General features: G+C 35.7%; 3 long non-coding RNA genes and 1 other non-coding gene across 4 annotated transcripts; 3 read left to right on the top strand and 1 right to left on the bottom strand.

The window, feature by feature from the left end:
• The first annotated feature begins 3,212 nt into the window (after positions 1 to 3,212).
• On the top strand, positions 3,213 to 3,850 carry LOC133821282 (uncharacterized). The gene is made up of 3 exons (XR_009887436.1): positions 3,213 to 3,294; positions 3,388 to 3,488; positions 3,778 to 3,850. It is a non-coding gene; the product is annotated as an uncharacterized LOC133821282 (long non-coding RNA).
• Positions 3,851 to 7,117: 3,267 nt separating this feature from the next.
• LOC133821281 (uncharacterized) lies at positions 7,118 to 7,994 on the top strand. Its single transcript, XR_009887435.1, has 3 exons — positions 7,118 to 7,172; positions 7,672 to 7,734; positions 7,875 to 7,994. It is a non-coding gene; the product is annotated as an uncharacterized LOC133821281 (long non-coding RNA).
• A 566-nt stretch (positions 7,995 to 8,560) lies between these two features.
• Positions 8,561 to 9,113, top strand: LOC133821280 (uncharacterized). The gene is made up of 3 exons (XR_009887434.1): positions 8,561 to 8,687; positions 8,796 to 8,873; positions 8,996 to 9,113. It is a non-coding gene; the product is annotated as an uncharacterized LOC133821280 (long non-coding RNA).
• A 2,278-nt stretch (positions 9,114 to 11,391) lies between these two features.
• Positions 11,392 to 11,498, bottom strand: LOC133828222 (small nucleolar RNA R71). The gene has a single exon (XR_009890854.1). It is a non-coding gene; the product is annotated as a small nucleolar RNA R71 (small nucleolar RNA).
• Between the last annotated feature and the right edge of the window lie 5,599 nt (positions 11,499 to 17,097).

Raw genomic sequence — 17,097 nt, 5'->3', positions numbered from 1 at the left:
TGGTGGCCTTCCTGTTTGTGCCGGGCAGTCCTATCCTCCTTGTTGGTCGTTGCAATCTTTTTCTTTCGATCAGTCGATGTGATGACTATCAGCCTCATCATGACCATGTCTTTACCTCGAGGAGTCCTGGTTTAATCCTGCCTGGGTGGAGTCTTTTTACTGCTCGATTGGTGACTCCTTAATCTAGAAGTTTCTAATCGGTGGCTCCTGGAGGGGGTTCTAGAGTTCCCCCTTTGAGTCGAGGCAGTGCCAGATCGGACCCCATCATTTTCCCGATCAGAAGGGTTACTCCTGCTTCTGTCCAGCCCCCGAGAATTAGCTCTGTTAGTAGTTTTTCGACCAGCATCTGTATTCCTTGCTCCCTGGGTAGCTGCTCCTCGTGCTGCAGTTTGGGCATTGGCCCAGGCCAACTATGTAGCCGTCTCCAGAGCAAGTGCAGCCTCGCGGTGTCGCCTATCAGCCTCCTCGTGCCGTCACCTGATCTCTTTGCTCTTGGCGTCCATCTCGCATCTTTGCTGCTCAAACGCAGCTATCTGTCTAGCCATTTCTTCAGCAAATGACTCCTGCCGAGCGTTGAATTGCGCCATCTCCTCTTGGAAGGCCCCCATGGCTTCCTGGAGTTGTTCAACCTCTGGAGTCATCTCCTCGAGAAAGACCCTGGGCTCAGTCTCCGGGTTCTGCGGTCCAGGACCTTCTGATCTAGCAGGCTCTTTAGATGTGCCTGTCTTCTATTCTGTTAGGTTCATTTTAGGTTTGTTTTAGAGATTGTTGTATGCTATGTTTTTAGTTATTTAGGATTGTTTAGCACTGATTTATGCTTGTTTTCTTCTTGTTTCAGGTTTTAATGGTCAAGTACATAATATGGAGTGAAATGAGAAGAAACATGTTAAATATGATAAATAAGGTGGATTTTGTGTTGATTGTAGAGTTTCAAGACATTATGTGTGGAAAATACTACATTGAAGATGCTCAACACACGTCGTTTATGCTCTATAACACAAGTCTGAGACTTCAAGCCTAATTTTGGCCATGATTTATTCACTTTCTAGAAACACTTCTTGAAATAAAAGTTGTATATATTTCTCTTAGCTTTCCATAGTTTTTTGAATCATTCAATTCAGATTTATATCAAAGGAGTTATGATCAAAATAAAATGAGCTGATGCTGCAGGTTGTTCGAAATGAGTTTCCATTCTATTATGGAAGTAGCGCTACAGTGCTAGTGCACCCAATTCTAAGGCATTTTGGCACTGTTAATAGCACTACAGCACTCCAGAAGCAGCGCTACAACGCTGGTTACTCATTTTTCAGATTTTAAACCACTTTTTGAAGGACAATCTGGTCTATTCACTTGGGAACATTGGAGGGCTATTTAAGGAACATTATTCTGCGATTTTGGAGATGAGAGTCTCAGTTTAAAAACCCTAGATAAAAAGAGGCTGCTGTAATTATTTTCTCTTTTTTTCATCTGAATTCTGTAGGTTGATTTTATGAACAATTATTTACAGTTTATTTTCATCATGGTATTTATGAACTAATTTCTTTTATCTAGGAATTAATGTCGTCACTGGGATTTTTATTTAATTTTATTATGATTTTCTATTGATACTTCTTTTCTATTCTAATCTATATGATGTGTGTTTAATGCTAGTAAATACTTGATCACTATTTGCTTGATTTAATGGTTTTGATTCAAAATTCGAAAGATGAGAATTGAATATGCTATCATTGTATAGACATAGGGTGCATATTGGACGAAAGTACTTGTATGACTTGTGTAGTAATTAGGTTTATATGTTTAATGCCTTTTATATGTTCAAGTTTATCACAGAAATGTAGAAAACCTGCATATAGATTGAGATCTTATATCTTGAAAAAGAATAGGAATCAATTATATTAACCTGCTATTAGAATAGAAAGAATAGATTTAGAATTGATTATTAAAATTAATAGAATGAACAGTTGATGAAATTAATTCCTAGGATTTTTAAGTAGTGATTCATTGTTTTGCTTTTTAATTCTTTAATTCTGGTTTGTAGTTTATAGCACTACACCAAATACCCATTTCCATAACACATGAATATAATACTAATAAAAAAGTGCTATGCTAGAGTACTATAATGGGCCACTTTATGAAAAAAAGGGCAGTAATAATACACCATCCCGCGCCACTTAAATTTTTTTTTTCATTTGTGACCTGAAAATTTATGAGACCCGAGAGAGAGCCAATTCTCATACCTTTTTTCCCCTTCTCCTTCTCGTCTCTCTCTTCCCTTCGCCCTAGCCGCACTCCCGTAACCACCATCATCCTTAGCTCCGACCACCTAACCACCATCCTCACACTCCGAGCCAAGCTCCAAATCTCAGGCACCCGTGAACCCAACCCCCGAACCAAGTGACCCCAGGTGCGAGCCCACCTCTGCGTGCCTTCGACCCAGTGCGACTTCCATTCGCGGGCCACCACCAAGCTTACGCCGTTGAGGAGAAGATGAAAGGTTCTTTTCATTTTCCTTACGACATTTTGTTTGTGATTCATCGCTATCCCTCGTTTCCTTGAACTGTGTTATATGATCATAGTGAAGTAATTTAAAATTTCTTAATAATAATAATAATTTAGGGATCTGTCCAAAATTTTGCAAGTTTTTTAAGCTAAAGCCCTTTGTCCATAGCCGAGAAAAAGAAGAAGAAAAGATGCAGCAAAGAAAATCCACATATGGAAGGCCTACTGGAACGAACAGTTTCGATTTCTCCTACCGCATGGTCGTTGAATCTAGCGAGTTTCATCTCCTATTTTGATTCAATTCAATTTTCATTTCAGTTTTTAGTCTGATTTAATATCTTTTGTTCTACCTCATTAGACCCGACTTTGGTTCTAATGTAAGTTTTTTTTTATTTGAATTTGAATTTTAGGGTATCAATGAGTAGCTGAAGGAAAGTCTCACCTCTCTAAGCTAATTTTTGTTCAGGTATATTTGAATTGCTTGCTTGTAATTTCTGCAAATCATTACAGAAATTTCATCAAGTAGCTGCTTCATTTTACTTAGTGAAATTTGTATTTTGGATTTCATAAACCATTCAATTTGAGAGAACTATTGAAAATCATATATTTTGTCTTCAATTTGTTGTCCTTGTGTTCTTTTCCATTTCTTCAAAGTCGAACCACTCTTCTTGTTAATTCATGTGGTGCTGTGTATTCAGGTATTGAGAATCTTGTAGCTGTGATTTTGTTTCCCATACTTATGTATTCTTTCCAAATGGGTGCAACTGGTGCAGCAATTTCCACAGTTGTGTCTCAGTACGTGTTCTTTGACTAGCATTGTAAATTTTCTTTAGTTTTTGCTGTGATAATCCCTTGACATAAGATGTTGCTCGAATGTTTATATTTCAGATATGTTGTCACCTTCTTAATGCTATGGTTTCTAAATAAGAGAGCAATACTACTGCCTCCAAAGATGGGATCATTACAATTTGGAGGATACATAAAATCTGGTAAATTTGGTTTTGTTTTTCATTTTTTTCTTAAAATATTAAAAAATAAAAATAATCCTTATGTTATTGAACTTCCCTCTTTTGTATGAAGATGCTTTCTTGTCTTACAATTTGACTGAAGCATAACCAGTCAGTTGATATATACTATGTTCTGTTTTTTAGTTTACTTTTCTTTAGCAAAAATATTACCTGTTTCTCTATTTTAGACATGTTGACCTTTTTCTTTGCCTGTTATAACTAAGGTATTATATTTTTATTTGATTCTTTCATATATTTTGGGATGTTATAGGTGGTTTTCTTCTTGGAAGAACTCTTGCTGTTCTAACAACCATGACTTTGGGGACATCAATGGCTGCTCATCATATATGCATACAAGTATGGTTGGCTGTTTCGCTTCTGGTTGATGCCCTGGGTGCATCTGCACATGTATTATCTCTTTCTTTGACTTACATTGCTTGCTATAATGTTTTGATCCTACTAAAGTTGCCCTTGTTTTGGACCACTAGTTTTGGCAAAGTTCTGCTTATTATTATTGTTTTTTTTTTGCTCATACTGGTCAATAATAGAGGGATACTTTAGTTTTAAATCTGTTGAAATTTCTCTCTGCATAGTCAGCGTCTACACATAATTTTTCTCTGTTGATTTATGAGTTGTAGGCTTTGACTGCAAGTTATATGTCTAAAGGTGACTATAAGACAGTGAAGGAAATTGCTCACTATGTGCTGAAGGTAAGGTCTTTTTTTCTGTGTTAATTATTTATCGAGTTTTCTTGTACCTAAAGATTTTTGAATGTCCTACCCATTGAGTTTTTATACATTTTAATTTAACTGTCTATCAGGTAGGATTGCTCACAGGTCTTGCCTTGTCTGCAATTTTGGGTCTATCTTTTGGTTCATTAGCTACTCTGTTCACCAAGGATGATGAAGTACTAGCAATTGTTGGTACTGGAGTATTGGTATGTGTATATTTGTTGTTCATAAGTCTGATTGCTTTTCATTTGCCTTTGGCTAACTGGCCATGTATAGACTTCATAATGACGCTCTCTAAAACTGTTACAATTTGTCAGTGCTAGTCAACCTCTGAATGCACTGGCTTATGTTTTTGATGGTCTCCACTTCGGATTTTGCATATGCTGCCCGTGCCATGGTATGCTGAACTTTTGAAAATCTCAGAAATTTTATTTTTTGGGTCTGATCCGAAGATTGCATATTTTGCTCATTTTGACTACTGTTTTTTTTCATAGATGGTGGTGGGAGGAATGTCTTCTGCATTTTAGCTATATACTCCGACAGTCATTGGTCTTCTCGGGATTTGCTAAAGGTTTGGTCTATCTCCATGGCTGTTCAGCAACAAGAGCATGCTTTCAAGTGTTATTTGAAATTGAGTTTGTTTTTAGTATATGTGAGTTGTGCTGTTACTCTTCTAAATTTTGAAACGCCTCCACCTACTAATTATTTAAACATTTATCTGCTATTATTTCATTATTGAATTGTTTTTCTCTTTTTTCTTTGCCTCAAGCCTCAAGGGTACTGAAATTGGAGAGAAATAGTCTGGAGTATCTTCTACACCACTTTTGTGGAGTAACTGCTAATAAAGAGTTGGTTTTTTTTTTCCCTTACTGATATTCATTTCTTTAAAATTTGTGGGGTGTTTTATATAGTTTTAATTTGTGTTTAGGGACTATAAACTTTCATTAAGGGGTTGTGAATGGTTTAATATGATAAGGCTTGAATTATGGGCTTGAATCTGTCTTTTGCTTTCATTGGGTAATTATTTGTTTTATTGTGATGGCTGAGGTATTTTTATATGAATGATGATGATTTATTTACCCAATAATCTGTTGCTTTTTTTGATTGATTATTCTCTATTTTCAATGCTTGCTTGTGCCTTGTACTTAGTTTCTAGCCAATCTAAACTCACTCTTCTGTTATTTAAGCAAATGGCATACGATGATCCATGAGCTAGAAAATGATTAGTTTCAATTTTTTGAATTTTAAGTAAGTAGTATCATGATCCGTGAGCTAGAAAATGAACAAACAATTTTTCCCTGGATAATTCATTAGACAATAAAAAAAAAATTTATCAAGATTATCTTTAAACTTTAAGCAAATGAAGCATAAAAATGTCTAGTGATGAAAAAAGAGAAATCATTTTCTTTCTTGGATCACTTTCATTATTATTATTATTATTATTATTCATCGAAACACAATTTTCCCTAGCATAGTATAGATTCCATAAATGTGGTAAAATTAGTACTGTACCTCTACTAATCTTGGCTCAAAGTAATCCCTTTTTCAAGTGTTTGCTTCCTAGATTGAATCAAGATTTATTTACATAGATAGATACTGCACATACTATTATTAAAACTTTAATGGAAATTGACTTTAGCTTTATATGAAAAGGGTATGTGGAAAAAGTTACAAAATGAGGTGAAATTAATGTAGAGGCACATATCAAGGACTCAATAATGTATGACTATGAATTATCATTATCAATGCCCATGTAATATCTATCTTTTTTCACATTGAAAATATGCTATTAAAAGTCCATGTGCTTGGAGAAGGGTATGCCCCTAAACATTTGTTTTTTTCTTTATAAATGTGTCAAATGCATTAGAGAAAATATTTGTTTCTTTTCTCTAAAAAATAATAAAGTTGATTAGAGGAAAATAGAGGGCTAATGTTTGTTGTTTGTATATGTGTCAATGTAGAATTATTGGTCAAACTGCTTTAAATGGGAAGTACCAATGGATTCAAGCTGATGGGCCAAGTGGGGAATGGAATTCTTTCAGATCTACTGAAAATAAACACACATTTTAGGTATTTCTTCTTTCTTTTTCAGTTTTTAGAGTTGAAATCACATACATATGTTGAATTTTTTGAAGTTAGAATTCTTGTTATGTTTGCTTATTTTGTGAATTTTCTTTCACTCTACAAGATGATTCTGAGGTTTGCTATCAGTTTTCCTCTGGAATAAAGGTACAATTTTTTTCTTATTGAGTACTTTAATTGAGATTAGTATGGTAGAAACTTGTACTTTAACGAGTTCACTCCAGTTTTTGGTGATGACAATTACAAATAGTTGGGGGAAAACAATTGCTCTGCATTGAACTCTAATCAATGCTCACCTTCTGTATATGATATTCATTGCAAAAAATGAAGTTATTAGTCTGTTTTTCTGTTTGTGTCATATAGTTATTAATTAACTCCTGATATATTATTTCCACTGCCTATGCCTGTTTTCATTCGCTGTTACTAGTTTCGAATTCAGGTATGTTAGCAGTGACTTTGGTAACCATCCTCTGTCTCATCTGATGGGTTCTGTCTTTGGCTGCGTATCCAATCAGAAGTGGAGCATTTTATAGATGTCTCATCCATGTCATCTGATATGATTTCCAGGATGATTTGATGCGCTGAACAGACTAAGAACATCTTAAGTAATTTAGTTGCTGCTGTTGACAATTTGTGGTATCTAAAAGATGGAATACATACTGTAGTCTTGAAAAGACTTTCAGAAAATGGTAAGAGCTATGTGGGTTTTACAGTTTTATTTTTGTATGATACTTCGAGCACTAATCTGTAGACTTATCTTTTGCATCTTTTAGGTTCGAGAGATGGAAAAATGGAAGGAAGGGAAGCTTGGCGAAGCCAGAGCTACTTTGAGACGTTCTATGAGGGAAATTGGGTATGTTTTTTAGCTTGTCTTTTTTATCTTTAGTAGTGTCTTTGTTACTATTATTTCTAATGATGATTATCAACATTTTAATAAAGTATAATATTTTATTTTCTGTCAATTTTTTGTGTAGTTTTCTATTTCTTTCTCGACTGTCTTTTCTTTGAATTGTTTCTCATTGTAAAGCTTTCTCAATCTTGTTTCTTTTGGTACTCGTGCATATCAAATAAAAAAACACGATGATTGCTGACGCGTTTAAAAGGTCTCTTTATAGTTAGCTGTGACATAAACAGAGGTCACGTTGGTGCTTCTTCATTCCTGCTGTTGGGCTGCACTTATTTGGTTTTCAAATTATTGCATTGCATTGCGTCCAATATTTTTGAACTTGTTTGAGGACATTTACTTTATTTTTATAGCTAAAAAAATTCGTCACCAGGATCTAGAGAGTCCTTTTGATACAAGCCTATTAGACTACTAACTTTGAACTTTTATTTATTTTGATTTTTTGTAGATTGGATGTAGCAGAGCAAAGTGGAGAGGTTACACGATCTGTCTCTGGCCCAGTACTTCCAAGGTATTAGAGGCTCTGCATAGTGATCATTTAATTGTTTGTTTTTAATTTTTTAACAAGCGATACAAATTTTACTCGGACATTTCCATCACATCTGTTGGCTTCATTGCTAATTTTCTTTTATTCTATGATATTGGTATCAGGAAAAACTATGGGAATGCTGACATACATGTGGAGAGACAACTTATGCCCCGTGTTCTTGCTGGTACCAATGGCCCCACTGATTGGAATGAAGCTTTGGATATTATTTCTTTTGGTTCTCCTGAGCAAGTACTTGTGGTTTATATGTACTTTTATATTAGAAGAAATATTAGTTATGAGAAAACTCTAACTTGTCTCTTACAGTTAATAAGCCTTCTATTTTGTAAGGGTAAGCTTTAGGTTTTTATTTTTTATTTATCGTAAAGCCAATGGGAGAATTTTCAGTTATTACGTGGAAAAACTAAGTGATAAGTAAATATAATATATGTATGTATAAAAAAAAAGAGTATTGTTAGCGGGTCTTGTGGCTAATTGCTAAAGCTATTAGCAATTATTCTGGTTAAAAAAAGAGTAATTCTTGCAGCTAATATTCCCATTCCCCTTATATTCTCATTGCAGCTATTATTCTGGTTAAAAAAGAGTAATTCTTACATTTTGGTCTGATTTAATAATTCAAATGTCTGGCCTCATTGCTATACATTTTATTTGTTATGAAAGCTTTCGTTTGTGTTTGTAGGGTAGAGCAACTTTGTTTATTGTTTATTGTTCCTTTTTCTCTTTTTCTCTTCTTCTTTGTTATTTTTATTTTTCCAAACTTAAAAAAGTTTTAATATTTGTGTGCCTTTTTGCAGTCTGTTGAAGGAATGAAAGTCGTGTGTCATGAGCTGACACAAGCCACTAATGATCCAGAAGGCAGTGCAATGGATGAACTTATTAAAGATGCAGACAGACTTGTTTCATGCCTTGCAAACAAGGTAGCGCTTTACTCTGTCCTTCCCTGTACTTTAGTTTTTGTTTCTGGGTTTTGTTTTGTTTTTTGGCATTATTTAGGCTTTGATTATGAACTTTTTCCCATAAAATAGGTTGCCAAGACCTTTGATTTCAGCTTGACAGGAGCATCATCTAGATCTTGTAAATATGTTCTCAACACCCTCATGCAGGTAAGTTTGGTTTATGTTGTTGTTGAATGTCTTAATGCTAACACTGTACTCTGTTTTTCCATTTTTTTATATACCTTACTATAAACCTAACTAGTTGATGTAAAATTCTAATTGATTTTTAGACATTTCAAAACAAGAGATTGGCTTATGCTATCAAGGAAAGCACTCTTGATAGTCTAATTACTGAGCTCCTTCTATGGCTGTTGGATGAGAGAGTTCCACATCTGTGTGGATGCCAGTGTGTTTTCCTTTCTATCACTATCTAAAAGTTCATACTTGCATTTTTTTTCATTTATATGAACACACATAGAGTTATACACCTTTCATCTTCATGTTTTGTTAATATATTTAAAAGCAATCATAGCCAATTAAAACAGGTTACCATTTAGTGTCTGATTTTTTTTAGCATGAATAATTTAATTTTGTGTGGTATTTTGCAGAAAGCTATAAAATATGTCCAACCTGCTACTAGAAGAGAAGGGTTTTCTGCCATTCCTAATGTAAAATTGGAAGATGTAGGTGGACTAGATCTTATAAGGAAGGAACTTGATCGATTCATAATTAGGCATTTCAAATACCACGAGAAATTTAAGGTAATTTTGTTATGAAATTTATTTATGATAGCCATTCTACTGTAAATAAGAGTTAGAGTTGAGGTAACATTGTAAAAGTTAGCTTAGCTTTGTTTGAGTTCTTTTCTAAGTTTCTTGTAGTAAATTCTTTCATTTTCATTAAGTTTTAGGTATTGATAGAGTACTCTGTTTGGCAGTGGAATTTTCTCTTCGTTCATCTCTTAGCTTATTGTTTTAAGTTGCATGTTTTGTTGCTTCAGTCGTTTTGCATGGTAGTACATCTTGCTATACTCTGCTGTTTCGTCAAGTTTTGGAGTTATTACAAATTTAATTTAAACTTGATATGCTTACAGGTGGAAACTAGCTTAAGTCTTATGTTCTTAATAATAAAAGGACTTTTTTTTACAATGTGCAGGTATATTGAGATGATTTCTTTGGAGCAATTCTTGACAACATTTGTAGTTGAGGCCTTTAGAATGGAAGAATGTATTTCACTAATTTTTGTATACATTTCTTGTTTTGTATTTAGTGATAAAGGAATCAGAATTGGGCATAAATTATGTTGTAATATGATTTCTTAAGCCTAGACTAGTAGACTAAATATTGTAATTACATTTGAGTAATTAATAAAAATCTATTTATGTTACCTTATTTGGCTTCAACTTTCATATTTGTTTTCCTAGTTTTGTGTAAGTAAAAAAAGATTATGTTTCTCTAAGCTAATATAACACATATGTTATACTAAAGTGTAGTATAACACAAAAAATGTGTTATACTAAAGTGTAGTATAACACAAAAAAAGTGTTATACTAAGTGTAGTATAACACAAAAAACATGTTATACTAAAGTGTAGTATAACACAAAAAAAGTGTTATATAATCGACTATAAATAACATAATTAAACACTTATCTATACATTAAAATAACACAGAAATTGTGTTATCGTTGACAGTACAATAACACATCTGTATAACACTGATAAAGTGTTATGTAAAGCACCCTGACCTACGATAACATAGTCGGTCTTAACACATCAGAAAGTGTTATCGTATGTTTTGATAACACATTTTCGGTGTTATTAAAAGCATTTTTTCTTGTAGTGTAGTATTTCTTTTATTTTTAATTGTTCACTTAAATTTTAATTAACCAAATAGAATTTGAAAATCAATTAATGGTACTTGGGAGATAGTCTCTGTGGGACGATATCCGTTTTTTCCGGAATTTACTACTTGACACGACTACGTATACTTGCGTACAGAAAATTCAGATCAAGTTTTTGGCGCCGTTGCCGGGGACTTATATTCCAATATCACGGTTATTGTTATTTGATCTAATTTGGTTATTTTATTTTATTTCTGTTAACATTTATTTGGATCAAGGTTCTATTGTGTTTCAGAACTTGTTGGTATATGCAAAGCAATAGAAAAAAGGAGATTATACCAATAGATCTAGAAATTGAAAGAACGTGCAGACAAAACAGGAAAACAAAGAGGAGATTGGATTTTACCATGGCTGAAAATTTGGAAAATGGTGCTAATAATGGTCAAGGGGCTGCAGAGGTTCGAAGGGAGCAAGGACCAAGAACTTTGAGAGATTATGTACTTCCTACTGTTACAGGAGTACATTCATGCATTAGACCTCCAACCATTGCTGCAAACAATTTTGAGATTAAGCCAGCCATCCTTCAAATGGTCCAAACAACTGTTTAGTTTGGAGGTTTGCCAACGGAGGACCCCAATTTACACATAGCTAATTTTCTGGAGTTATGTGCAACGTTCAAGATGAATGGGGTGAGTGATGATGCTATAAGAATGAGGTTATTCCCATTTTCACTGAGGGATAGGGCGAAGAGTTGGCTGATATCTTTACAGGCGAATTCTATCACTACATGGGAGGAGTTAGCTCAGAAATTCCTTACCAAGTTCTTTCCTCTAGCAAAGGCTGCAAAACTAAGGGGAGAGATTAATAATTTTTATCAAATGGAAGGAGAGTCACTGTATGATTCTTTGGAGCGATTTAAGGAGTTGTTAAGGAAGTGTCCACACCATGGAATAGAAAAGTGGATGTTGGTGCATAATTTTTATAATGGGTTGAATGGAACCACGAGGACAATTATAGATGTCGCAACGGGAGGTGCCTTTATGAATAAGAGTGCTAATGCAGCATATGAGCTATTAGAGGAGATGGCGATGAATAATTATCAATGGCCAACTGGAAGGGGACAACCAAAGAAGGTGGTTGGAATGATAGAATTGGATGCCATATCAATACTTACAGCTCAAGTAGCAGCTTTGACAAAGCAACTACAAAAGACTACACTCCCATCTCAAGTTATGAAAGTTCAAAACCTATGTGAATTGTGTGGAACAACCCATCCACCCAACCAATGCCCTGCTATAGATATGAATAACATGCTCATGGAAGAAGTACAAGCTATAGGGAATTACCCGAGACAACCCAATAATCCAACTTCCATGACCTATACCCCAGCTTGGAAGAATCATCCTAATTTTTCCTGGTCTAATAATCAAAATACTTTACAACCTTATCCTCCACCTCAGCCACAATATCAACCTGCCCAATATAGACCACCATATCCACATCAACATTCACAACAATACCCTCCACCTGGATATTATCAACCACAAAATAGACCACAACAAATTCTAATGAAACCAGTTGAACCTCAATCTAATGTACTCAACCAATTCATGACTGAAACCAAGGCGTCCATAAGGAGTTTAGAGACTCAAATAGGGCAATTGGCTACTTTAATGTCAAATAGAGCTCAAGGAAATTTGCCTAGCACTGCAGAAGTTAATCCTAAAGAGCAGTGTAATGAAATATCCTTGAGGAGTGGGACTAAGTATGAAGGGCCTACAGTAGAAAACAAGGGCAAGAAGATAGATGATCGATATGTCACTAGTCCAGTACAAGAGGAGGTTACTGCGGATTTTCTAAAGAAAGAGAAGTCTAATGAAGAAAAGGTTACTGAAGACCTTAGGAAGGAAGATGAGGTGCCACCTGTAAGTATTGAGCACCATGTTAGAATTCCATACCCATAAAGGCTTCGCAAGCATAATTTGGATAAGCAGTTTGCAAAGTTTTTAGAGGTGTTCAAGAAGCTACATATTAATATACCATTCGTAGAAGCATTAGAGCAGATGCCCAGCTATGTGAAGTTCATGAAGGAAATTTTGTCAAAGAAAAAGAAGCTAGAGGATTATGAGACAGTTGCATTAACTGAAGAGTGCAGTGCAATACTACAGAAGAAACTACCTCCAAAGCTTAAAGATCCTGGCAGTTTAAATATCCAATGTTCTATAGGGAGTTTAGTAGAAACAAAGGCATTATGTGATTTAGGGGCTAGTGTGAATTTGATGCCTCTATCAATCTTTCAGAAGATGAATTTGGGAGAAGCTCGGCCAACTACAGTGTCTTTGCAGATGTCAGATAGGACAGTTAATCATCCTCATGGAGTTATGGAGGATGTATTGGTAAAAGTGGGTAAATTTATCTTTCTTGCGGACTTTATTATTTTAGATATGGAGGAAGATGAAAATATTCCAATAATACTTGAAAGGCCATTCTTAGCGACTTGTAGGGCGTTAATTGATGTACAAAAAGGTGAATTAAAGCTGCGAGTGCAAAAAGAGGAAGTTATATTTAAAGTTTTTGCAGCAATAGAAATTCCAACGTATTGTAGAGTTGAAGTGGTGAACCAAGGAGAGAAAAAGTTGGAAGGCTCTAAGACAAGCTCCATAGTGAAAACTATAATGAGGAAGGGGCGAAACCGATTAAAAAAGTACTTTAGTGAAAGAATTCGAATGTTATATGAGCGAGGGAAAGTACTACAAATTTCTAATCACAAGAAACAAGGGCCAACACATGACACTATGGCTCTCAAGGACGTGAGGGGAGGACTTGATCCAAGGTTGAATATGAATGAAAATACGAGCCCGGCTAAAAGATGTTAAAGACAACACTCTTAGGAGGCATTCCTATGTTTATTTTTAATTTGTAATTTTATGATATTTGTTTTCGTTTTTGTTTTTTTATTGGAACAATGTTTTTAGAGATTTTGTTTTTGTAATGCCCTACTACCTTAGAGCCGTTACTAAGTGAGTTTAAAATAGAAATCGTGCTTTTGACTGACTCTAAGTGGTTTCTAAAACCAAAAGTGTGGATAAATCTGAATTTAAGGCTGTACACTTTTAAAATGTTTAACTTCATTGAAAACGTAAGTATAAAACATCTGGGATCCCAAAATAAGGTTTACAAAATATTTACAACTCAAAAATAGATTTACACCAGGTTAACTATCAAAAGAATGGATTAATACAGCCATTTACAAAATGCCCCCAACCAAAGCAGTCGGGCAGGCCGAACATGTACGCGCCGCCCCCACACTCTCCATACTCATGGCCGGTTGACTGACTCCTTGCTTTTACCTGCCACACGAAGCACCCGTGAGCCGAAGCCCAGCAAGAAAACCCAAATAGAACATAACATATGCAATTAATATAGCTGGCATAATTCACAGATAAATAGGAAAACCATCAGATTAAACAAGCACGGCCATGCCGCCCCAGAGGCCTTACCAAAGCTTGGGGTCTCGGTCCTTACCGTAGGATAACTCATGTATCCCTTGGGTCCCACCCTGGCTATAGCATCCCATGTGCTGAGCGTTACTTCCGGCCCCACGGCCGTACCCGGCCTTCGCCGCTCTCGGCCTTAGCCGCTCATTCCATTATAATCACACATATAATACATTATGAAATAACCGTTCAAACATACAAGAGTTCATCTAAGATTACACATTTGCACACAATACAATCTAGGGCCGTGCCCTGCAATCACACAGTGGGCCCATGCCCTAATCTCGGGTGTTACGGTTTTCTTACCTTTAGATTCGGTAGCCTTGATCAACCTGACTCCTTGAGCACGATCTTACCCGAGCCCTAGCGCTTACCTAAGAAAAATCCATAAGTCAAAGTCATCACCAAATCCCAAGACCAAAACCTAGCCTCGGGACTAATCCCGAGCCCCCGGGAAGTCCTGGATCCCCAAAACAAAGTGGCGGAATCAAGCCCCGAAGCCTAGGTCAAAATCCCTTCACAAAAGCCCAAAAATCCCCTCTGTGAACAGTGCAGCGCTACAGCGCTCAAAAGAGGGCGCTGTAGCGCTACAAGCATAACCTCCCCACCAGAACAGGGGCTAGCGCTACAGCGCCCCCTAACTAGCGCTGTAGCGCTAGTTGCAGCCAGACCAAACCCAAAATCGCATTTTGCGATTTTCTTCTCCCATTTCAACACCAATCTTGCCCAAACCTTTTCCAAACCCAAAAACACACATAACAACACCTCACACTCATCCCAAGCACCCCATGAACTCAATCCCAAGCTCAAGCAACCCACAACTCAAAATCTAACTCAATGAACCCAAAAACCAGAAAATCACTCAAACAACAAGGATAGGGTCTTAGAAATCATACCGTGGGTGGAATTTCGACCTTGAACTGAACCCTAGACCTCCTTGTCTTGCACCTTCACAACCTTGACCTGTTTTCCCCAAAAACCCCATCCATTTAGCTCAAAAACACAGCTCAAAACCAGCAAAACCCTAAAACCGAAAACCTCAAGAACTTACCTCAAATCTCTGATGTGATCTTGCTAATCCCTTGCCAATCCTCAAGCCTAGCATAGGATCCTTGATGCTCAGCTAACCCTAGCTTTCCACTGAGCTTAACCTCAAGAAAAATCAAGGGAAATGGTTGGGAGAGCGACAAACCGAATCTTCATAGCCAAACCCTTCAGTTTTCCCCTTTTCTTTTCTCTTCCTTCTTTCTTTCTTTTCAGCCTATGCTTTTCTCTACAAAATCCACTAAGTATAAAGCCCTTCTTTAATTTATCTCTTACAAGCCTAATGGCCAAAATGCCCTCCCTTACTAATTCTAAACCTTTATGTCCATAAAGGGGCATTTTAGTCATATTACCCAAATTCCCACTAATTCCTCAAGTGTTCCTAATAATTCCCGCTCATTACCCAATACCTGATTAATCATCAAATATATTCCCAAATTCTCAATTAAACTCCCCAGGCTTAAACCAAGACGGGTACAGGTTTCCGCTTTGACTTTCCGCTAACCCGCTCATTCTAGGATCGTCTCGAGTCATAGATCATAGGTACCAACATAGTCATGCCCAACATGGCCAAATTACAAATATGCTCAATCAGGTCTACATGCATACTAATTCACATAGTCATGCATCACAATTAATCACATAGTCATATAACGTGCATTAAATCATAATCATGCATAAAACTCATTAAAGACACACACAGAATTCCATTATGCCCTCCAGGCACACTACTCAAGGCCCTTAAGCCTTAATACTAAATTTGGGGTCGTTACAGTTTTAGTTGTTTTTAGTTTTATTCTGGAACAATTGTGTTGTAACTCGTAACCCGTGAAAAACGTGAAAAAATTGAACTTTAGGTGTTTATAGCGCCACAGTAATGGCAGTGTCAACCTTTCGAGGGACCTTCGTCTCAGCAGCCACCACCACCATACTGACGTGGCTGGTCAGGTAAGTTTCTGTTCTCATTCTTTATGTATTTAACATTGGGGACAATGTTCGATTTTATGTTTGGGGGAGAGATTTATTTCTGGTGTTGTTTGATGCGTTTTTTTCGGTTTTTTTTTTTTTTTTAATTAGTTGTCCGTTTTGAGTCATGTTTTAGAGTATAAATTAAGTTGATAATAATTTCCATTTAAATATGATTGACTATTTTATAGTATAATCCAAAGGAAAAATTGATGTGCTTATAAAAATAATATGTGTGCTTGGTTAGATTACTTTGTTTTTCACTGTGATTTGTTGACATTAGAGATCTATTACTCATAAATTGCAAATGTTATAATTAAGTTATTTTATGCATGTCAAATTTGGATTATGGATTGAAAAGCTTGAAAAAATTCTAGAACCTGCTTGCTTACTATTTGAGATGAAATTTGAAACAATGCACATTTAGGAAAATGATATGGGAAATTTTTTTTTGATTGGTTGTGCCTTTCAAGCTAACCCTATTAAATTTAATCCTTAGTCAACCCTTTTGAGCCTTACAACTGTTTTGTTGTTAACACATTCTTTTGAGCATAACTATAAAATGAAATACCATTTACTCTTTTTGACCCATACCATGAGCATGAAAATATTATATGAGGGGAGTGAATGTGTAATGGGATGTTTGTATTATGTGTTATTCAGAAAATTACTTTTGATTGAGAAAGAAAAAAATTAAAGAAAGAAAAGGAAAAGAAAGTGAAAAATGATTATGCTCCCAAACAATTATTTATTGAAAAATCAAAGTTTGGGGGAGTTTATTGAAATATATATATCTATTCTCATTCATTGCACAGAAAAAGGGGTAACAAGGGATGAGTGTGTGAAATTGTTCGGAAAGCTTGTTTAGTGGAATGCTTGTGGTATGATTAAGCCTAAAATTGTCTCTTTATCTACCTATACCTAAGCCTTCTATTACAACCCTTATAAATTCCTATTGATTCTTATTTGTGCATTTGTTTATATTAATGGAGAATAGTAGGTAATGTAGGCATATGGACTATTTGAGTTTGTGGTTAGTTGGTG

This window comes from Humulus lupulus, chromosome 3 (genome assembly GCF_963169125.1).
Source record: "Humulus lupulus chromosome 3, drHumLupu1.1, whole genome shotgun sequence".
Taxonomy (NCBI): Eukaryota; Viridiplantae; Streptophyta; class Magnoliopsida; order Rosales; family Cannabaceae; genus Humulus; species Humulus lupulus.
This window is presented reverse-complemented; position numbering and strand designations above follow the sequence as displayed.